The sequence below is a fragment of the Rhamphochromis longiceps genome, linkage group LG22, assembly GCF_057381845.1.
Source record: "Rhamphochromis longiceps isolate RC_006_pf linkage group LG22, R_longiceps_female_GT1.1, whole genome shotgun sequence".
Taxonomy (NCBI): domain Eukaryota; kingdom Metazoa; phylum Chordata; class Actinopteri; order Cichliformes; family Cichlidae; genus Rhamphochromis; species Rhamphochromis longiceps.
In genome coordinates, this window is record NC_140577.1 from 35,871,079 (window position 1) to 35,895,071 (window position 23,993).

The 23,993-nt window shown below is 43.4% G+C and overlaps 1 protein-coding gene and 1 long non-coding RNA gene across 3 annotated transcripts in view; one reads left to right on the top strand and one right to left on the bottom strand.

The window, feature by feature from the left end:
- Positions 1-5,872: 5,872 nt before the first annotated feature.
- Positions 5,873-8,095, bottom strand: LOC146644433 (uncharacterized). The gene is made up of 3 exons (XR_014909341.1): positions 7,969-8,095; positions 7,333-7,462; positions 5,873-6,899 (listed from the first exon to the last, which is right to left on the bottom strand). It is a non-coding gene; the product is annotated as an uncharacterized LOC146644433 (long non-coding RNA).
- A 44-nt stretch (positions 8,096-8,139) lies between these two features.
- The window catches only part of thrb (thyroid hormone receptor beta), a 102,019-nt gene continuing 86,165 nt past the window's right edge, over positions 8,140-23,993 (top strand). The window contains exon 1 of one of the 2 annotated variants that reach the window (XM_085396420.1): positions 8,140-8,478. The gene's annotated coding sequence lies outside the window, so the exon portion shown is untranslated. The remainder of the gene's footprint in view (positions 8,479-23,993) is intronic. The other variant, XM_085396421.1, reaches the window with a different exon arrangement.

Here is a 23,993-nt window from a genome sequence, read left to right on the forward strand (position 1 = left end):
TCTCTTCAAATCAGTCACAGACATGAATGTATGGACTGGGAATCTAAAAACTGTTTCGCAAGAGACTTTGCTTTTATCTGAAGTCCCGCTTGAACTTTCTCCCTGTCCGTCTGTATCCCTGATCCCTGGGCAGCTCGGACGCAGCTCCTCCCCGCACCTGTACCAGTTCCTCAGGTAGGAACAGCTGGTGTTCAGTCATTTCCGGCTCCCCAGGTGAGGACAATTGTAAGCCAGTCCTCCTCAGTACCCGTGCCTGTTTCTCAGGTGAAAGCAGCTGGTGTCTGGTGGGTCCCTGCAACTGTGTCCAGGGTGAGGGCAGCTGTGACCCAGTCCTCTCCCACACCAATATTTCTTCCTTGGTTGGAGGTGGCTGGCACCCAGCGAGCTCCTGCGTCGGCTCCTAGGGGGAGGGCGGTCAGGACCCAGCTAGGCCAAAACCCTGGGATGTTTCTTTGTGGCGAGTGGTATTTCCTTACAGGTTCAAGTGATCACCGTCACTGAGTATGCTTGGGTGATGTGCATGGTCTTCAGCAATATACAACATAACATTGTGACAAGATAATCAAGATTATTCACTTCACCTGTGATTTTGACATTGTGACTAAATGTGGTACTTATGCTAATGACAGGTAGATGCAGTGCAGTCTATAGTCTACAACCTGACTTGAGTTTGCAACTACTCGAACCAAATGTATCAGCAAAATTAGAATGTAATGCAATTATCTATGGGCTGAATCCCTGCAAAATTTATTTTTTGGAAAGTACCAATTTCCAAGGCCACTCAATACTTGAATTTAAAAATGTCCATCTGCACCCCAGGGTAGACTCAGGAGCAATGTTCCCTCTAAGCTGCGCGTGTGCACAATTGCGCACTGCTGGTACGGTCTCTGCGCACAGAAAATCTGCGTTGCGCACACACAAAAAATCTAACTTGAATTGAAATTAAAATTAAAACTTTAACAATTATGGGATCAGAACGATGCCACCTTATCCCAAAGTCCAGCCAATGATGTGATTCACATTCGTATATACGCAGCTAATCAACGTGGCTGACAGGCTATGACAGCGTCCTTATGTGCCGGTGTTTTAGCAAAGCGGCTGATGTGGAGTGAAGCCACGTTAATGACAACGTGTACAACCATTGGAGATGTGAGCAGGACAGACGGAACAACTGACAGGAAAAGTGTGGACTTTATACCAGTTTTTAAATTGTGTTGATCGGCCACGTAAAACCAGAGTTATGATAAAATATCTGCAATGTTTGTTTTTCTTCCTGAATACTGTCGTTGTTTATATTTACTGCAGGAAGAAACGGTAAAAACTGCGTTTTATAAGGAAAACGCTCGAAAGCCTGTGAGCAAAAACAAAACTCCCAGCCTTTCCTATTGGTGGAAAAATGTACCATGTGGACCAATCAAAGAATGATATGGCAACATGGCCTTTAGTTGTTTAGGACGGGGGAAGTTTTAGGAGTGACGGCGTGTTTGAGATGTGAGAGATTTGAGACGTTTAACACAAATCTTGTGTAGTTAGTGTGTAGTTAGTGTGTAGTTAGTGTGTAGTTAGTGTGTAGTTAGTGTGTAGTCAGTGTGTAGTTAGTGTGTAGTTAGTGTGTAGTTAGTGTGTAGTCAGTGTGTAGTTAGTGTGTAGTTAGTGTGTAGTCAGTGTATAGTCAGTGTGTAGTTAGTGTGTAGTCAGTGTGTAGTTAGTGTGTAGTCAGTGTGTAGTCAGTGTGTAGTCAGTGTGTAGTTAGTGTGTAGTCAGTGTGTAGTTAGTGTGTAGTCAGTGTGTAGTCAGTGTGTAGTCAGTGTGTAGTTAGTGTGTAGTTAGTGTGTAGTCAGTGTGTAGTCAGTGTGTAGTCAGTGTATAGTCAGTGTGTAGTTAGTGTGTAGTCAGTGTGTAGTTAGTGTGTAGTCAGTGTGTAGTCAGTGTATAGTCAGTGTGTAGTTAGTGTGTAGTCAGTGTGTAGTTAGTGTGTAGTCAGTGTGTAGTCAGTGTATAGTCAGTGTGTAGTTAGTGTGTAGTCAGTGTGTAGTTAGTGTGTAGTCAGTGTGTAGTCAGTGTGTAGTCAGTGTGTAGTTAGTGTGTAGTCAGTGTGTAGTCAGTGTGTAGTCAGTGTATAGTCAGTGTGTAGTTAGTGTGTAGTCAGTGTGTAGTTAGTGTGTAGTTAGTGTGTAGTCAGTGTGTAGTCAGTGTGTAGTTAGTGTGTAGTCAGTGTGTAGTTAGTGTGTAGTCAGTGTGTAGTCAGTGTGTAGTTAGTGTGTAGTCAGTGTGTAGTCAGTGTGTAGTCAGTGTGTAGTCAGTGTATAGTCAGTGTGTAGTTAGTGTGTAGTCAGTGTGTAGTCAGTGTGTAGTCAGTGTGTAGTTAGTGTGTAGTCAGTGTGTAGTTAGTGTGTAGTCAGTGTGTAGTCAGTGTGTAGTTAGTGTGTAGTCAGTGTGTAGTCAGTGTGTAGTCAGTGTGTAGTCAGTGTATAGTCAGTGTGTAGTTAGTGTGTAGTCAGTGTGTAGTTAGTGTGTAGTCAGTGTGTAGTCAGTGTGTAGTCAGTGTGTAGTTAGTGTGTAGTCAGTGTGTAGTCAGTGTGTAGTTAGTGTGTAGTCAGTGTGTAGTCAGTGTGTAGTCAGTGTGTAGTCAGTAGTTTTGTTGTGTGTCAGAACAATGAGGCGCCTGCTGAGTGTTACAGGTGTTACAGCAGTGACACATCTGCTGCTGTCAGGCCTGCAGGTATCAGGCTGTTGTTCTCCTTCATCTCATAGTGGACAGAAATTATTTTTTGGAGCGGCACAAATAATTTGTGTGGCATCAGATTTGATGCAGAACAGCTGATTGTTCTGTAAATAGTTTGAAATGTTTGTTTAAAAACACCTTGGCTGCATTTTTAGGTAAACAGCTGCAAAACACTTTGTTGTTTGCATAACTCAGTAACTTTTTTGCAGAAGTAACTATATAATTAATATCCCAACATTGGTCATTATTTACTGTATTTTGCAGACAGAGTTACAGACTCTCTCCCAGACCACAGACTCAGAATACAGTCAGAGCTTTATTTAATAAAAAAAAGAAAGAAAGTTGTGTTTTCAAAATTGGAGTTCAAATTATTTTTCCTTCCAATAGTGTTAACATGCTGCACTGGACAGGAACAAGATTTTTATAATTTTCATTGTAAGTGGGCTAAAGCAGTTAATTAAAAGTAGTCTAACATAAATGCTGTAATTAGATTACTTTAATAAACATGTAACTTGGATGGATTGGATGCTGGCGTGACCACAGTGCACACGTCTGCTGTTGCTCACAGTGGTCCAAGGGGATGCTCAGGGAGTTTGTGTGTTCGCTCAGACACGTGAAACATTAGAGGGAACATTGCTCCTGAGCTGCTGGAAGCATTATATTTACTGCTGGCAAATAGAAGAAGTGGCTGATCTGAGGAAGTCCTACCAGTGGCTGGACAAAGCTGAAAGACAACACAGAGGCACTAATCATAGCAGCACAAGAACAAGCTCAAAGAACAAGATCTATAGAGCCTGAGGTCTACCACACCAGGCAAAGATGCCCCCGAGACAATCCAGCACATAATGGCAAGACACAAGATGCTAGCAGGCAGGTTATAGAATGAACACCATAACCAAGTGGCCGGCATAATATACAGGGACATCTGTGCCGAGTATGGCCTGCAAGTCCAAGCGCAAAATGTCCCCCTAGGGTGGTGGAGAATGACCAAGCTAAGATCCTGTGGTACTTCCAGATACAGGCGGACAAACTGGTGATGGCTAACCAACATCATAGTGATAGAAATACCAAGTGACAGCAACTCTAGTGATTCATTTGACATTGATATTGGAATCCTTCCTAAGCATCGACTTTAATTGACATTTGTTACTTTTAAAGCAACTGTATTTCCCAGCTCTATCTCTCTACCAAACCTGACTCTACTCTTCCTCCACCCTCCCTCATCCTCTGTCTAGCTGAACTTAATTCTTGGTTCTCCTCCAACTTTCTTAAACTCAACAGCAATAAATCGGAACTTCTTCTGGTTGGCACCAAACGACTGCTATCCAGAATTAACAATTTCTCTCTCACCATCAATAACTCGCTGGTCCCTATCTCTCCCTCTGTGAAAAGCTTGGGTGTCATTCTCGATAGCACATTATCCTTTAACTCACATATCAATAATATTACACGTGCAGCATATTTCCAACTCCGTAACATTAATCACCTCCGCCCCTTCCTCACACCTCACGCCATTCTCATCCATAATCTTGTTATCTCTAGAATTGACTACTGCAACTCATTATTATTTGGCCTCACACAAAAATCTATCAACAAGCTCCAACGTGTCCAGAACTCTGCTGCCCGTATTATTACTAGGACTTCTTCTACCCACCACATCTCCCCAATCCTGAAGCAACTTCACTGGCTCCCGGTCAAATTTCGCATCCATTTTAAAATAATTCTGTATACATTCAAGGCTATTCATTCTCTCTCTCCACCGTACCTCTCTGACTTATTACAGATGAAGCTCCCATCCCGCTGCCTCAGATCTTCATCTTCTCTTTCTCTCTCTGTTCCCTCTGCTCGTCTGATCACAATGGGAGGGAGGGCCTTTAGTTGCTCTGCCCCTCGACTTTGGAATTCCCTACCCCCGGACCTCAGAAATATTAGCTCATTCTCTCTTTTTAAGTCCACCCTTAAAACTCATCTGTTTAAAATTGCCTATTCTTAAATTTCTGTATGTTTTAACTTTTATCTTCTATTTTTATCATTGTGTATATTTCCAGTTTTTATCTGTTGTACAGTGTCCTTGGGTGCTTTGAAAGGCGCTATTTAAATAAAATGTATTATTATTATTATTAAAAAAGTTGTCTGATAGTTGTGCTAACATTGCTATCATGGCCTTCAATGCAGAGATTCAGCGTGTTGAGAACTCACATAAAATTGCATAAACAGGGCAGTCGTCAGCCTCCTAAAATGCTTGTGACGAAGTGGTAGGCTTGAACTTATCTACCACTTGTCCCTTAAACATATTGATAATTTATCCCATGTTATTTTACAGTTGGCCATAATGCTTTAGTTTAGGCACTGCTGGTGTAACTTTGCTCTACATACCATCCTGGGTTTGTTTGTGGCAGCACAGTTTACATCCATGCATATGCTCTTAGAGCTAATACTACTCAACCTTCAGGTGATTTAAATGTTCTTGTGTTGACAGGTAAATGTCTGGTAAATTATGTTAGCTTATGTTGCTTTGTTTATACTTACCTTTGGTTGTCCCTTTGTTCTGGTCATATACTCAAAACAGGTGTGTGGGAGGGGCTGACCCATCACTTCCTGTTTATATAGGGTCACCATATCATTGACCGCCTCACTGGGTGCAACCAAACGAAGGGTTTTTCCTTTTGTATAGTATTGTTTGTTTTTTAAGTAGCCTTTGAGTTTATGCAGTGTTGTACCTTTCAGACCATTTAGCTGTGTGAATGGGTTTGTCAATGGGGTGAATAATCTTATTCCTGTTTCTTTGTTTAGGTTGCATTGTTTGGGGTAACCTATTTCTTAATGGTAGAGACTAATGAGGTTCAGGTGTGTGTAAAACTGTATAAAACCAGTAAGATTTTGACAACTGGGGTTGTTGTAAGATGTCAGGAAATAAAGTACCAGTCTGCTGATGCCATCTACTTATCGCTTTCCTTACTTGCTCTAAAGTGCCTTGCAATGTTCAAAATATACTTCATTTTACTCAAATCATTCATGAAACTCCACATCAGAGTAAAAATAAATACAGACCATGAAGAATGAATCTCCAGGCAGATTGTCAGCTGAGCTGATCTTCTTAGCTTGGACCAGATATTCAAACTTTATATTTTGTACTTTGGAAGGTGGACAAATGTCCTGAATATGCCATTCACTTGTTAAAACCATCCTGTAGTCTTTAGGCTTTGTATTGTTTAAACTATTTTAAGTTTGTATGTTTAGATTATATTTGAACTCAAACAGAGTTGAAAATGTTTTATTAATCAGTGCATTTTTCTTCGTAGCCGAGCAACATTTGATGATGATTTCTCTACTGCATCCAGTTATCAAATGTAGCTTTGTCTTGTATAAAAATGTGAGTCAAGAGTCAAATGGCTTTATTGTGATTTCAACCACATACAGTGATACAGTACACAGCGAGAAAAGACGGCGTAAATCAACACAGGACGACAGAAAGTGCACGTGTGCAACCCCAGAAAGAACAGAACGATGTAAGCACACAACAGTGCAACAGGAAAGTGCAATAATGACAGTGGGTTGTGCAAAAAGACTGAGCATTGTGCAAAAGGTACTTGAGGTAATGAAATGTATGAAGGTACGTGTGTGTGTGTGTGTGTGTGTTCCTGTCTAGCTATCTTTGTGAGGACCGAAATCTGCATTCTACTATACTTGTGAGAACCAGCAGTCGCTTGTGAGGACACACAACCCGGTCCTCACATTGTTGAAGGCATTTGAAGGCATTTTTGAGGCTCAAAATGGGGTTTTAGTGTCAGGGTTACAATTAGGTTATGGTTAGGTTTAGGGTCAGGGGCTAGGGAAACCATTATGTCAATGAGGGTCCTCACTAAGATAGCTGAACGGGGTTGTGTGTGTGTGTGTGTCTCAGACCAGTGTCTGAGTGTTCAGGAGACTGATGGCCTGTTTCGTAGTCTGGCCCGAATGCTCTGGTACCTCTTGCCAGAAGGCAGCAGGCTGAAGCCTTAAATGGTTTAAGTCAAGTCAACTAATTGAGGTTAAGAGTCTGAAGAGAGTGTGAAAGTAAAAATGAAAAAAACCTGGTTTAATATAATTACAAGAATTACAAACTGGAGCTCTGGAGTGACGCTGACTCTTCTCGCTGTGCTGTAAGGCCATCTGACTATATGCTTGAAGTGATCTACAGGAATTAAGGACAAACACTACTTCACTAGAAGCAAAAGCCTTGTGAAAGCTGTGATAAGTGTCAAACCAAGTCTTTTATACAAACCACAGTTACACTGATCACTAACCAAAACCCACATGTCACTGACTCTTAGTCTTAAAATGGTTAACAGATCATTTACAGTTGTATGAATCGTCCCTGTCAAGTTGTGATCAGACAGAATTCTGTCCAAGGTTTGAATATTCAGTCCTGCAAAAAGTTCATTTAAAACTATTAAGAACGTAGTAGAAGCACCTGTGGTATAAATGTGAAACCCCTCAGTAATTTTCATTACTTGACATCAAAGTACCTGAGATGAACCTGGTAATAATTTCACATTTCTGCATTGTCTCGTTCTCAAATGTTCACATTCAGCAGATTTTCAGAAAACTTGACCTCTGATCTTTACCTTGAGGCTGCGCTAACTGAGATTCGAACTCATCCAAGGCTTTAGTAGATCAACCTGTGGTGTCGATTTCAAAATCCGATGTCACCTTGTTCTCCAGTCATTACACTCACAACTTGGAGGGTTGCCCACCCTGCACGGTGAGGAGGATCCCCGCCAAAAGGAAAGCAGTGAGGAAAAACCCAAGATGTTATATTTCTGGTAGACAGAGTAACTTTTGAAGTCACAAATTTATTACATCACAGTATATTGACATTCAAGTTCAGATGACCTAATTCTCTATGATACAGCCAGATTAACATCCTTCTTTTCATCAGTGGTTTACTTTAATAGTTTTCACTGTTGTTGCTGCAGTCTGTGAAAACAAGAGCATTGCTGTGGAAATCCAACCTTACTTAATGTTCTGCACACACGTGAAACAATGAATCGAGTAAATGATGGCTTATGTGAAACAAAGACACGATTAGAAAACAGTATTCAGGTTTCTGCATAAAGCATTTGTTACATACTTGTGTGCACATGCATAACTTGCATTCTAATGTAGCTATAGAAAGTGACGCAAAAATGACTAAAGTCCAATATATGTGCTGTATTTAGGCCAGTGTTGCGTATATATGCAGTAGTAGTGTGTTAGCCCACCTCACACGAGTGCAGAATAAAGCCGGAGCAGCGTTTCCTGCCCTGTCGGCATGTACCAGGCGGGCCTACTGTACCAGCAGCCAACCGCCATCGAAAAAGAGCGAGGAGAAAAAAACTTGGAGTTTGTAATAAGGGCGAGGCTTATTTCGCGCAGTTCCTGCTCTGCTCTCTAATTCCCCACAGCGTTCAGTCGGAGAGCTGCTGTCGTCTGTAATGTGTCTGAGCTGCTTCTTTTCAGCGTTTGTTTTCGCTTCCACGTTGAAGTTTTCAGCGTCCAGAGCAAACACTGACACAGTCGCTCACACCGTTAGCTCACCCTGCACTCAGTCCGCTCCGCGCGCATAGACCTCGCCTGATTTGCACTGGCGCGGGTCATTTCAGGTTAAACCCTGGCGCTGTGTCCCGTTCACTTTAACCGACGGAGATCAACGCTGGTTCCAGTTGAGGCGGAATGCACACCCACTGGGACTCCGAGTGATATTTGGACACGGGCTTCGTCTTGCATATGCGGTATGTTTGTTTTAGAGGGTGGGGTTGGGGGTATTTTTGACAGCAGTCTTGCTATTAACAGCAGCCTCTCCAGAAACTAGCTGTGCGCCACTGTGGTAGCTAAATCGCGGTGCGTCGCGCTTCCTAAGCTAATGTTCATATTAATTTTTAACATAGCCGCAAATGTGTTTATGTCCTATGAAGGGACGGCGTATAACGAACTTCATTCACAATTCGTGCAATTCAAGTGCCGTGCTAATCGTGGGATTGTTGGTTCGTGGACAAACGTGACTTGGACCTCAGCAGAAGTGTCGGGTTCTGTGTAGCAGTTCGGTGCGCAGTTCTTTTTGAAACAGCAACGTTTCATAACACATATTTAAACATAACAGCGATCTGACCCTGCTCTCCGCGTCCACGGCGGTGTGTGTTGTCGGAGTGAGGCAGCAGGAATAAAAGAAGAATTTCGCTAAAAGTTAAAGTTTTTTTCCGTTCCCGGCGTGTTTTACCGTCGCCGAATTGCACACTTGCTTGTAATAATGCAGAAACTTTCATCCGCGTTTTTTCATAGTTGGCTAATGTCAACAGAAAGCGAGAGGCCGTGCAGTTGTCAGATATTCGGCTCGAGGTTCTGTCAGGAAAACAGAACAGCGCGTACCCCGGAATGGCTTTGATAAAGACTTGAGGGAGTTGCTTTCGGGCCCAACTTATCGTTTCCCTCATAGCTCAGAGTATCCCACGAGCAGTGAGCACGGCTCGGTTTACTTCTGTCACTTGACTTAAATACATGTATGTCACCTACATTTCCGCCTTAACCTTTGCTTTCGGTTTAACAACAGGAACTTTCACTCAAGTGTCCAGCTAACATCTGGCGTGTAAAACAAGCAGACCCTTCCACAGTGCATTAGCGACTTTAGTGTTTGGGATTACATAGAGTCGGCGGCGCTGGATGATTGGCTCTAGTGGACAGAGTCGATCCCAAGTGTTAAGCTATTTACAAACAAGCGTCACCTGTCCTACGTGCCTCGCCGTAGTGCGATATTCGTTTAACAAGCTGTAGTGATACTTTCACGCACTGTTGGGGGGGCTAACGCGTGCGAGGCTGAGCGAGACAGCTGATTGTGGGAATTTGTGTTCTTTTGTTTTTGTTTCGTTTTTGCCTTGATGCTGTGATGAGAGGCTTTATGTGTTGCACAGCACTTACTATATGACTGCAGCTGCTGTTCCAAGTGAACAGTAACAGCATTAATCCAGGTGAAAACGTTGCCCTCTGTGCCCAAAACATCGAAAGATCATTTCAATTATAGAATTCAGAATTAACAGACATTTTCAAGCACCGTACGTTTTATTTCAAAAAGGGAGAAATTAAAGGAAGCAGTGGTTTTGAATGAATGGTATTTAAGGTCATTCTGTCTTTGCAACTTTTTGCAAGAGCGTGTGAGGACAGTATTCACTTGTGACATCAGTATATCTAATCTGCACTGTTTGCAGCAGAACCAGCTGCAGCAAATAGATGTAATGTGTTGGTTGGCTGTTGTTAAGCATTTGTGTGCGTTGAAACCTGTTTGAATGTATTTAAGGTGGAGCCTTGACAGTCGTCAGTTTTGTCCCCTAATAAAGAAAAGCTGAGGCGCCGCAAAGTAGGTTTCTGACAAGTCCGTTAATAAAATTCTGAGAGATCAAAGGTATTGTGCAGATTTCATTTCTAAGAAGCTTCTATCAGCTGTTCCATTATTCACAAGGGGTCGTGGCAGCAAATAGCTCTGCATATTTGATTTGGCAGATCATTATACCCGATGCCCTTCCTGATGCGATGCCAGGGACCTTTTGCATGTTAGACAACTGTGTAAACCATTACACTATTTTGCTGCTGTGCTCAGTGACTGTGTACATTCCTGTTTGTAGAGTCTACATGTTTCTGGGTCACACTCGTGTTTATCAACCAGGGTAAGAATCCAGATGAATTCAGAAGGTGCAATTTCAGAGTTCCTAGTCTGAATAGGGTTTCTTACTTGGAAAGTCAGAGCAACACTACCAACAATCCGAGATGGTGGCAGTGAACATAAACAGTAATAAAACGGAAACTTTGAAACTGTCCTGCCACTTTTTCTATTTGTGACTCACTAAATAAGCACTGACCAGGCTCTATCATGAATGTACTTCAGCAGTACGAGTCTTGTGCTGTGATGCTTGACGGCTCTACCTTACTAAGAAGCTTTCTTTTGAATGCACAAACTCGGGACTGAAAACACTTCCAATTTCCGAGGTACCTGACGCAGTCTCTTGTTTGTCCATTATTAACAATGAGCAATAACATTACAGACCAGCCAACGATGCCCCTGTGATGAGTTCACACAGCAAGACTGCGTGAACTCATCTGTGTATGCAGTTAATGGGCATGCTAATGCAAACAGGGCACATTTGAACCACAAATACTATTTGAATTTAATGGGAACGATTTGACTTTTTTACTACCGAAGACCTCAAACTGCTCCCCGATGACTGCGCGTAGCTGTGGCAGACTGGCTAGCTTTACCTGACAGTTTGCACTCGACCTCCTTTACTAATTATCACGTAAAGAAGTTCCACACAGGGCTTATTGAAGCTGTAGTCGCCTCTGGTTTTATCCTTTTACTCTTTTAATGTTTGCACAGTGCCAATAAATCGAATCAGTGTCACACTATCTCACAGTATATTTGCTTGAAGTTGGTAGTGCATTCTTTTATTTGTGTTTGCAAACAGCTTTGCTAGGTGCCACTTTCCATTGCCACCAGATCATCGTATCTCACCAGGCACCGGTAAGAATGAGAGGGAAATGGACGTTTTAGAGCAGCGGTCCCCAACCCCCGGGCCACGGCCCGGTACCGGTCTGTGAGTCGTTTGGTCCCGGGCTGTGAGAGTTGAGGCTCGGGTGTGAAATTTATGGTTTTCAGGGTTTTTATTGTTAACTCAGCTTCCCTGGGTCTTTCCCGTGTTGTAGTTGTGCGTCTTATTTTGAAAGAAATGTTTACACGTTACCATAGCGACCAGAGAGCATTAAGGAGCAGAGAGGAGGACGTTACGCTCAATGTTGTTGGTGCACTTCAGGAGGACGCTGCTAACAAAATTCAAATTCAAATTTTATTTGTCACGTACACAGTCATACACAGTACGATATGTAGTGAAATGCTTGGACAACTGCTCGTGACCTAAAGAAAACAAAAAAGGAAAAGGCTATGAATAAGATAGGAAATAAATATGAAAAATTAAAAAGGGTAAATTTAACTAGGAAGGAATAAAATATAAATTAAGGTTAAAAATGAAATAACTGTACAACACAAATTAGAATGAAGGGTAAATTTAACTGGGAAGAATAAGATAAAATATATAAATTAAAGTTGAAAATAAAATAACTGTACAACAAAATACACAATATAGAACTATATAAGAATGTATGAAGAAATCTAAATCTAAATAAATATATACACAATAACAGCAGCTGTACAAGTATTAACCGGAAATGAAGAATATAGTGACCAGTGTTGTGCAAAAACAAAGTCCAGAAAGTCCAGTGTGTGTGTAAGAACTGTATGTGTGGGTCAGTACTGTGTGGTGGTGTGATTGAGAGACCGTATCGCCTGCGGGAAGAAGCTCCTCCTCAGTCTCTCTGTGTTGGTCTTCAGGGAGCGGAATCGCTTTCCTGACCTCAGCAGAGAGAACAGTCTGTTGTTGGGATGGCTGAGGTCCTTCACCATCTTCCTGGCCTTGGTCCAGCACCGCCTGCTGTAGATTGAGTGCAGGTCAGGGAGCTCGGAGCGAATGGTGCGCTCAGCTGATCGCACAACCCTCTGTAGAGCTCGTCTGTCCTGCATGGTGCTGTTCCCGAACCAGGTTAAGATGTTTCCCGCCAGGATGCTCTCTATGGTGCACGAGTAAAAGTTCCTGAGCACCTTGGAGGGCAGTTGGAAGTCTCTCAAGCGTCTGAGGTGGTAGAGACGCTGTCGGGCCTTTTTCACCACGGTGTTGATGTGACAGGACCATGACAGGTCCTGCGTGATGTGAACTCCGAGGTATTTGAAGCTGTCCACTCTCTCCACTGGGCACTCGTTGATGACGGGGGTCTGGTAGTTCCTCTCCTGCTTAGTGCTGAAGTCCACTATCAGCTCCTTTGTCTTACTGACGTTTAGAAGGAGGTTGTTCCTCTGGCACCAGTTCTCCAGATTCCTAATCTCCTTCAGGTAGGCCGTCTCGTTGTTATCAGAGATCAGGCCCACCACAACGGTGTCGTCAGCAAACTTGATGATGGTGGTGGAGCTGGTAGTGGCCACACCGTCATATGTGTACAAAGAGTACAGCAGGGGGCTCAGAACACACCCCTGGGGGGCTCCAGTACTGAGAGTGGTGGAGGCTGAGACATGTCCGCCCATCCTTACTGCCTGTGGTCTGCCAGTTAGGAAGTTGGAGATCCACTGACACATAGATGAGCTGAGTCCCAGATGCTCCAGCTTGGTGGTGAGTGTGGAGGGAATTATGGTATTAAATGCAGAGCTGTAGTCTATGAAGAGCATTTTAACATAATTCCCCCTTCTAGTGTCCAAGTGAGTGAGTGATGTGTGGAGGAGATGAGAGATGGCATCGTCTGTGGAACGATTTGGACGGTAAGCGAACTGTAGTGGGTCCAGTGTGTCTGGTAGTGAAGAAATGATGAAGTCTCTGACCAGGCGTTCAAAGCACTTCATCACTACTGAGGTGAGGGCTACAGGGCGATAGTCATTGAGAGAAGCAGGGTGGGGTTTCTTCGGGACAGGAACAATGATGGACTCTTTGAAGCATGTGGGGATCACCGACTGAGATAGAGAGATGTTGAATATCTCAGTGAACACAGGAGCTAGCTGGTATGCACAGTCTCTGAGGATACGACCTGGGATGCCGTCTGGTCCTGCTGCTTTCCTGGTGTTCACTCTCTTGAAGGCTCTCCTTACTTCATGCTCGGAGATGACGAGCACGTTTCCGGTGCTGGCAGTATCTTCCTGTCTGCAGCCGTTAGCGCCGCTAACACTAGCATCGTTGGAGTCCTTAGCTGCAGCCTCGAAGCGAGCATAGAAAGTGTTCAGCTCGTCTGCCAGAGTCACGGCCGCGTTCGTCATACCGGTTGTTGGTGCTTTATAGTCCGTTATTGTCCTTAGTCCCCGCCACAGGCTCCTAGAGTCACTCTGTTGGAGTTGTGACTCTAGTTTCCTCCCATAGCGCTGCTTCGCCTCTTTCACCGCCCTCCGCACGTTATATGACGCGGCTTTGTACGGGTCCATGTCCCCCGTCGTGAGTCCCGTGTTGTAGGCAGCGGTGCGGGATCTCAGAGCGTCGCGGATGGTTTTATCCACCCACGGCTTCTGGTTGGGAAACGTTGTGATAGTCTTTGTCTCCACGGTATCATCCGCTAGTTTCCCGATGAATCCCACAACCGCTTCCGTAAACACGTTGACGTCATCGTCGGAGCTGTTTCTGAACATGCCCCAGTCTGCGTCATCGAGTGCGTCCTGTAACGCGGCCACCGATTGATCCGTCCAGCGCGCGACCTTCCTCTGAACCGGAACTTCCTGTTTCAGCCTTTGTTTGTATTTTGGCATGAGGAAGATGGCGGCGTGATCAGATTTGCCAAACGGGGGGCGGGATTGTGCCTTGTAGCCGTCCTTGACCGTAGTGTAGCAGTGGTCCAGTGTCCTTTCACCCCTGGTGGGGCAGGTGATGTGTTGATAAAAGTTCGGCGCTGCGCGTTTGAGGTTGGCGCTATTAAAGTCCCCCGTCACAATAAGCGCAGCGTCCCGGTGTTGTGTCTGGTGCTGTGTGAGTGCCTCATGCAGCTCGCATAAGGCGGTGACCGTGTCCGTTGTGGTGGAATATAAACGGCACTTACAATGACCGATGTAAATTCCCGAGGTAGATAAAAAGGACGACACATGATGGACAGTAGTTCCAGATTTGGTGTGCAGGAGCGTGTGAGAGGAACAACGTTCGCACTGTTGCACCAGTTGTTGTTCACCATTAAACACACGCCGCCTCCCCTTGACTTCCCCGAGTCCCGTGTCCTGTCCATGCGGTGAACCGAGAAGAACTCGGCCGGCTGGATGGCGTGGTCCGGCACTGCTGGGTTCAGCCATGTCTCGGTGAAGCAGAGGAGATTGCAGTCCCGAATGTCTCTCTGGAACTTTATCCTGGCCCTGAGGTCGTCAAGCTTGTTCTCCAGTGACTGGACGTTGGCGAGCAGGATGCTAGGCAGAGGTGTGCGGTGTGCACGAGCTCTCAGCCTGTTCCTGACGCCGGCTCGCTTCCCTCTAGGCCGCCGCCGCTTCCCTTTGTTCTCCCTCGAGATCTCACTCGGCCAGCTCGGATCCGGAGTTAAAAACTTCGAATTGTGAGTACATTGTATACCAATAGAAACAAGAGTGTCACTGTCATACCTAATGTACCCAATGGTGATGATTTTGCCGATTTAGAAACGCTGAAAACTAACTTAAAAAACAAAGACAAAGAAAAAGTGGTCGGAGCAGTCGTGACGGCAGCCGACCTCACCGGCGCCATCTTCCCAAAGTTACACAATTACACACTGAATTCACGTTTATTGTTATATTTACTAAATACCAGTTTGTGTCGTATCTTTTATTTTGTTGTATTTATCCGCCACACCTTAAACGCCGGTCTGTGAAAATATTGTCTGACATGAAACCGTCTGTGGAGCAACGAAGGTTGGGGGCCGCTGCTGTAGACAAAAAAGGACTGTTTGGTTAATTGAAACCCATTCTCATCCTAGTGTGCAGCTAAAACGCACACTTCTCTTGTTTCCTCTGCTGTGGCTTATGCTAGATTTATTGAGTGTGGTGTGTGCGAAGTCTTTGGATACTTTCAGTATCTTAGCTAACTCTTTTATTTCTTTTGTCTGGAAGCCTTATTATAATTTGTGTGCACATTCTTTTAATAACCATGCTGTGGTAGTCGTAATCATCATTTTTGCTCACAGAATGAGAAGTTTGGTTTGCCTGAACAAAGTCGTCTGGGTTGGAGTGAAATTCAGAGTCCATGGAAAAAAATAGAATTTCTTGGTATATGCTGTCAGGTATATTTCTTAGAAAGACAACTGGAATTTATACACTTTATACACTTCAAATCAGTCACTGAATTTGTGCAACACGTCAAATGATCGATGGCTCTAATCGCTGCATTATGGCTTTCATAGTTGCATAGCCACACCATGTGTGCAGTGACAGGGAGAATCTGTCAGTCTCTGCTACATCAGTTTTCACTGTTGTTATTTGATCCTGTGATGTTTGGGTATCACAGGATTTTAGACAGGCTACTGGTAGCCACTTTTAAAATGAGCTAGCTGCCTGCTGTCTGTTTATTACTGAACACAGTGATGTTCACAGAGGCAGCTGTTGTTATGGAGCTTCCTGTTTGGCTCTGGTAAGAGCTCGACCGTAGTCCAACAGAACCTTGCTTAGGCCCAAGCAGCTGGACCGTGGTATGCTGTGAGGGGAAACATAAAGTGTCTGTCCCGCCTATCAGGTCTTGCACTCGTGCTGCAATCAGCTGATTTCAGTTGGCGTGTCAGAGGAGGGAAATTGCGATACAGGCTAAAGCATGGATTATTTTTATTGCACAAAAGGACACGATAAACGGTAAATGTCCTGCATCCAGGACAGAAACAACTGCACTGTGCTGCTAACACAACTTTGGTTCTCTGCAAGCATCTGCACAGACAGCATGCTAACGCTAAGCTAGCCAAGGACCCAGTGTGAAACCTGAGTGAATGCTGAACACGAGCAGCAGAGCCTGAACGTCAACAGGTAACAAACAGCCTCCTCTTCTACCTGTTCAGGTTCCTAAAGCAGAAGCACTGTGTCGATCACCTTTTTGTGCTGCTGTTCAGTTTCACGTTGTGCGATCAGCTTCGTATTCACTAAGATCTTAGAGACGTGTGTGTCCTCATTCGGGATTTGTGTTGGTGTGTGAGGGTGTAGCCTCTGGTTTATATTGTTAAATTATGAGTGTGTTTCACAGAGTAACATGAAAGTAACGTTACAAGTAGTGTAATGAATTACTTTTCCCTGGGAGTGATTACTGCATTACTTTTAAGTAAGTGTTGTGTGTAATATGTGTAATCGTGACAAATAGAAAGCAGCGTACCTCCACAAACACGCAGAGCATCAGATTCATGTGGATGAGTGGAATTTCCTCGTTGCTGCTTAGTGATGAGGGAGACTCTCAAAACGGAGCCAATGAGAATCAATAATTCATATAAATCAAATGATTGGAAAGCTTGAAAGTTCATTTTCACTCCAAAGTAAAGGTATAACTCATTTGATTTAAATATGATTTATTTTCTGTCAAAAGTGAAACAATGGATAACAAAGGATAAACACGTTCACTAAGTTTTCGTGTGTCTGAGAGAAGCTGGTAAAATATGAACGCCTCAGTTCAGCAATGAACTTAGTGAGCAGCAGTAAGTGGCACAGTGACGTCTGAGCCCTTAGGTTTGTTGTCTCACTATTGGCTGCCCTTACTTATTGCCCTAAGTAGATGTGGGGTCTTGTTGAAGCTGAAGGCAAAACCTGCAACTGTACTCAAACATGCAGTGTTTTGTAGGTTGTAAACCCTTTAAACTAGTGGCAGCTCGTTAAAACACTTGAAAGTATGTGTCAGGATGCAAAGTGAAACAAACCTGATGAACTGTTTTATGTTTCTGTAGAGTTTCACACAGTTTCACTGGATGACTGAGTGAGTGCTTAATTGAGTGGCTGTACAAACCAGACAAAGCTCAGTAACAGCCTTTCTACAAGTTTGAACATTCTGCTCTTTTTATTGTACCTGATACTTCATATATCCCACAGACCACATCTGTCTGTGCTCTGATCAAAGCATTCATCCAGCTGATGGCTCAGATATGTTGTGTTTCATCACACTGGCTCTTTCTTTCAAATGCAACCTCTGCTGTTCTTGACCGTAGTTAAAGCTCAGCTTTACGCCTCAGGGACGTGCGATTGGGAAATCTTATCTTCAAAAGACAGCCGAAGTCTCGTCGCTGTGAACCCAACACGGGGTTCTATGAACGTGTTGTGGATTTCATTATTTCATGGCAGAACTGTTGTATTTTGCATTTTGCTATGGTCGGGATTGTTGTTCCTAACGTTTCCTCCCTGCTGCAACATCTTTGGCAGTTACTAAAAGTCTGACTAATGCAACAGTTTGTGTCCAAAATGCTATGATTATGTGTTCTTTTATGGAATTCAAATAGTGGTGTTGCCACTCTGCTCAGGAATGCTTGGACACAGCTGGAGCGTGCTGCAGCAGCTGTTTAGAAGATCAAATCTGTCAGTGTTTGCAGAGATGTAGAATAGAATAAAATAGAATAGAATTCAACTTTATTGTCATTGCACATGTCACAGGTACAAGGCAACGAAATGCAGTTTGCATCCATCCAGAAAGTGCGTTAGCAATAATATAGATATGTGAGTATATTACAGAAATGGGTCTATTATGGTATGTTATAATGTACACGGTATGAAGTATGTTGTGAATATTCTATAACTATAAGTATGTACAGGCTATGTACAGGCTATAAATATGAAACTATACAGAAATATGAACTATGCAAGTTGTAAACAGTTGTAGGATTAAAAATTATCGTATGTACAGAATGATTATTTACACAGAACTATACAGTAGTGCAGTTAAGAGGTATATAAAGTGCTAGTGGTTGTGAGTGGTGGTTCAGTCCATGTTATTATTGTGTGTTTGAGGGTACAGTTGTCCATTGTGTGTGTGTGTGTAGGTGGTTGTGGGTGTGTGTATGTTCAGTCCTTGAGTTTAACGTGGGTCAGATGTCAGGAGTCTGACAGCTGTGGGGAAGAAGCTGTTCCGGTACCTGGTGGTCTTAGTCCGGAGGCTCCTGTAGCGCCTCCCAGAGGGCAGGAGGGTGAAGAGTCCATGTGAAGGGTGACTGGGGTCTTTGATGATTCTGCTTCCTGTAGATGTCCTTTATGGCAGGAACTCGTCATAAACACAAACCTTTGTGTTGCATTGGTCATTATCAGGGCATCAAGTAAACAAAATGTTTACCTTTGGAATATGGAATCTCACATAACATAGCAAAGGTTAAATGTAGTGTGTGAGTACGCAGCGTGACTTCAGGCACAGCTAGTGTCTGTTTGGATGCATGACATCAGTCCAGCAAACCTATCAGAGTGTTGCCACATCTGTAACGAGCTCTTTGTGTCACCTGCAGGTTTTCCAACAGTTAACTAAAGCTAACTCTTATGCTAAGCAATATTTAGCTGCTTTTCTTTCAGTACTTACTGCAAACCATGCTCAGCTGGATCCAAGCCTGAACTCTGATTGCTAAGTTAAAATGCTCCAACTAAACTTCTTTTCATAACAAGGATCACTGCAAAGGTCTGCTTGCTATAAAATGTCGAGGGGTAGAAATCCTGCCTGTGCTTTTATTGCCAATGGCGTGCAAAGCTGTCAGCTGATCAGCAAAGATCTCGTCTGTTCATTTGGGTGCTGCAGCTTCACTGGGACAAGTTCTGTTTTGTTTCTGTGATTTTCTTTTCTTGCTTGATAATTGCAAGAAACAGTACATTTAGTTTTTTTACACTCTTTTTATTACTACATAGGTCCATGTGTTATTTGAGCCTGACATATACTTCCCCTTCAGGGCTTCCCGTGGAAGCATTTCTACACTTTGGGGGGTAATTGGACAGTTTCTGTCTGCTGTGTTAACAAATAATGGGGGACTTCATTGAAATTAACCCAGAGGTTGTTGGTTTGAGTCCCTGTTCAGTTTAACATCAAAGGCTGAGTGATTTGATTAATGAACGGCTATTATTATTAGTAGTAGTAGTATAACACACACAAGGACTTTCTTATGTAAAATAATAATATGATTGTGCACAAAGTCAGATTGGTGTTGTTAAATTTTTTTAAACGAGTTTTCAATGAATTCCCCGACAGCCACATTAGCCGTCTGTCGTCATTAACATAGCAGACTGCAGTTATGTAAAAGATGACAGATAGCAGATGGAATATTGAGCTGTGCCATGCTGAGGCTGTGCAGAGCAGCGAGGGGACCACAGCTGGACTGAGGAGAGTCCAGAGTGTGGAGGACCAACCTGAGCTAATAGAAATACAGAGCAGCCCGGTCAGTGTGCTTCAGGCCCGAGGAGCAGAGGGGGCAGGTGGAGCAGCGTGAGGCTGCAGGCACGTAATAATCTTCACCCAGCAACTACTACGCTTACACTGATTTGTTCAAATGTGCTTTTTATATTGTTGTAGCCAGCTTTAGGTCAGTTTTAGCACTCAGTCAGTTTAGTCGTTCACACACACACGTTAGCGTTATGCTAATGCTGTCCTTCTGCAATAATAAAATAATGAGTTGATGGAGCCGTGCATCTGTTGGACGGCTCCATGTCCGTGTGCCTTCCTGCAAAGGAAATCTGTGAATCCTACGAGGGACGGCGAGAAAGCATGAACATAATGAGACTGCTGTAATTTTGTGGGATTTTCCCGCATTACAAGTGCTACATTTGCAGGATTTGATTACATAATATTGGCGATGTAAGTCTCGCCCTGTACACGGTCTCGTTGTCTATAGAAAGTATTTGGTTGGCACTACTATAATGTGTGAATCTGTCATAGTGACGAGGAGGAATAAGTCTTGACAAACTGTGCTGGGTGGTGTGATCTGTGCCTGGCTGTACACACTGTACTCTGCAGCTGTCAGAAACAACTGCTCACATACAGACAACTGTCCAACCTGTGAAGTCATGAAAACATGCGCCCTCGTGTTGTCTCGGCTATCAAGTGTAGCACGTTGAATTTTAATGGTGAAATGTGTCCTTTACACGTTATTTTTCAAGAAAGACAATCAGAAAATGAAATGTCGTAGTTAGACGTTACACTGCCACAGCTGGCCTGTGCAGTGATGCCACACGCTATCAAACGATCACTGCTGCGAGTGAGAAGAACGTCAGTATCATTTGTGCTCCGTGCTTAGAAATAATGTGCATTTGGCTGAGTATGCTCATTAAAAAAAACAATGTTAAGAGGTCTGGTACGCCGTGTACACGTGGGATTATGCTTAGAGCTCACACCTTGGCATTGCAAATTATAAGCTGTGAAAAACGTGGTGTTAAAAGTGGCCTTTGATGGGAAGTCACTATTAAAGGAGAAGCTATGGTTAACATTAGGGCAACAGCATTAACATTTGCTGCCTACTTTTCAGTATTATCAGTCGCACCTGTCAGTCATTGCTAGTTGATAAACCATGTTAATGTAACCGGTAACTAGGTTGTTTGTTCTAGAGTATTCTGTTGCTTTGAAAGTCCCAGACTGAGGCTGAGAAGTCCACCAACAACTAGACTGAAGGCTGGCAGCACAGCACTGCCTGAGACAACCAGAAGTACTCTTTTGTTTGGGCACTAAGAGAATCTCAAAAAGTTACATTACTGTAGTTTTTGCACTACGTCAGACAGCTTGGATATCTGTGTAGAGAACATGCCTGATTAGTTTTGTCTTTTTGGTTCAACAAGCATTAAAGATGTACAGATTGTACTGTTGTCCTGATCCTATCCACTGCTCTATGTTTTACACAACCACAGCACTGTAGTGAGGCATAACAAAAGCAGTGCTGTCTGTGTGTCTCTGACTCCTCTTTGACACACAACGTCAGGTTTTGGCAACTCCCTGTAAACCTGCCTACAGGCTGCAATCACTTGTTCAGGGGTGTGTCTCAGAGGGGCCTCGTTCAAACTCATTGTGAGCTGTTGTAATAGAAGTGTAATTATTTCTTGGGCTGCAATGGTTCATTGAGTGACTTGATGCTTCATATGATGCATGAGTCTCACCATGTGAGTTGCATGCGTTTCACCCACATCTGCACCCAGACATGCTGGTGAAAAGCATCCAGGAGCAAAGCTTTGAATAAAGAGTGCGACGTTAAGCCCAAGCAGCTCCGCGTTTTCTCAACCGAATGTGTGATAGCACAGCAGCAGCTGTGAAGATGCTGTTGCAGTTTAACGTGGAGTCTTTTTAAAACCGCAAAAAGCAAAATGCCCAACCTTTACCAAGACGATGAGCTCGAGTGGTGTGAAGGGAAACTTTTTTTGTTCTCTTTTGCAACTATAATCAGCATTGAGGTCTTTACTGAGAACAGCTGCCAGGAGTCCTTAATCAAAGCGCCTGGTTAACAAGCTCCAGCGTGAAGGAAAGCTGCTCCCGTCTGCTGCCATTTGTTTTCAAATCATCCTGGAGACACAAAAGATTGCTTCTTTTAAAATAGGAACAGATTCCAAGAAGACAGACTAAAGGCTGGATATTAGGTATACCTCACTGCGCTATTTTTCAAGTTCAGAAAATATTTTCTTCAGAATAAAAATGATGTTTTTGGCACATAAACAGTGAAAGGATTTAATTCTGTAACTTTTATAAAGCATGTTTGTCTGAAACAGGTCTGTCCTCCTGTAAATGAGACATTGAGTCAGTATAAATAAAGGTTAAATGAAAAAAACTGTAGATAAAATGTATGAAAACTATGAAAACCAATGAACAGTTTATTTCGCTTTTGAATGTTTAGTATTGCTCATTAATAAGACAAACGTATTATCAGATTAGTCGGTGTCATAATTGATATAATGCTCAGTTACTAAAGTTATTAATAGCTACGGGCCCATTTTGAACTAAAAGAACAGCAGTAAGTATTGATGAGCAGTGTCAGTGTGAGTAATACTGTATCAGTCCCTGTCTGTGAGTTTAACATTAGCCTCATCAGGACAGAATAACAGGCAGAAACCACCAAGCCTTTGGCAGCGTCCTATTTTTTATAGACATGCAGCTCAAACTTCAGGGCGTGACTGCTACTTCACCCTAGTTTGGATCATATTTCCTTTTTTGTGCATTTATATTACTCCTGGTAAACTGATGCTCAGTAATATACAACATCTGTAATCGCATTTTGAATCTGTAGAACTACATTGGTTTGTATTTTTAGCAGATATTTCAGTAATACTATACGTTTTAATACTTTAATCCTTAACACATCAGCTTACCCAAAGGCATTATATAAAGGGTTAAATTATTCATTTACCAACCTGGAAACGTGGAGTGATAATCAGCTGGACGATGATGGAGACTGTTCAACAAAATTAAAGGAGCTCTTTGAATAAGAACACATCACATGTCAGTGGTAATGCTGGATATTGGTACTGATGCAGCCGGGATCATTTTCTGTCGTGTGATGGAGTTATAAATTACTAACAAACAGGGCGAAATTCAAAGACGCGCTTTGTGTGGCCCCCACGTGCTTGCGTGTTGTGGGGTTGGGGCATGCTCCTGATGAGATGACAGACGTGTCCTGGGGGACGGCCTCCCACCTGTGCTTGGGGTGAACCTGCTGTTGTCTGTGGAAAGCAGCGGGAGCCAGTGGAGGACCTGCACATTCTCAATACCAGTGCTGGGCAGTGCTCACAGGGCCAATGAGGAGGATGTCGGGCCCTCGGGACACCCTCAAGAAGTTTGACTATTTGGCCATATTCACGCTGCCGTACTGGTGGTCGTTTTGTAGGGGTGTGGTTTCTGGAGCAAATACTGACCCCACTGGTGGGTTAAACAGCTTGTATGGCCCTGTGCAGCTCTCCTTGACTAACTGCCTGTCCCGTGGAAGCTCTTCCATGCTCTTGAGACTGTGCTGGGAGACGCAGCAAACCTTCTGACAATGGCACGGTCCTCAGCAGGACCAGGCCTCATGCTACCAGCAGTGACCCTAAAACTGAGCCGTCCAATCGTCAGTGTTCACAGCACAGACCGATAATTGGTCAGTCAGTGACACATGTCGGATTATAAGCTGGTCTCTTCCTTTCATACACAACACCCTCACAGCTACATGCTAACATGTCGTTCCTGTTAGAGCTCCTCACTGTAAGTGTGGACACAAACTCCCCCATAGTAAAGTGTAGGTGGACCAGCACACCAGTGTTCATAACAACAAACCTAACTGGGCACTAACCCTCGCCCAGCTGGAAGGACATTTCAAAAGTTAATAAGGGAAAGTCGCCGAAACAAGAGAGACGGCCACAAGCTGCAGCCTCAGTGAAAGCAATGTTATGAGCAAAGGATCAAAGCAGTAAAAATGAAAAAAGACCAAAGGGTTGAACTTATGCAAGTATCTGAACTTTGTTTTGTTAGATATCTGCATGTAAATCTCCCCTGCAGACATGATATAGTTCAGTTGTTTGACTGCAGTTTAGGGGAAACTGGAAGAATCTTGTTTTTTGGATATATGCTATTGGTTATACAAAAGAATGGTATCTGGGATTTTAGCATTGTTTTGTTGTATTTAATAGTGTATGGTGTTTGGGTTGGATAAACAAGGTAATCAAAGTGTATGAAAGCTTTAAAATAATGGGTTTAATGTCTGTTTCACATCAGAAATGTTGATTTCAGTTACAGGAACTTGAAATGTTGTCATAGACAAGAGTTAACGAATGAAGAAACTTTACAGAGAACACGCT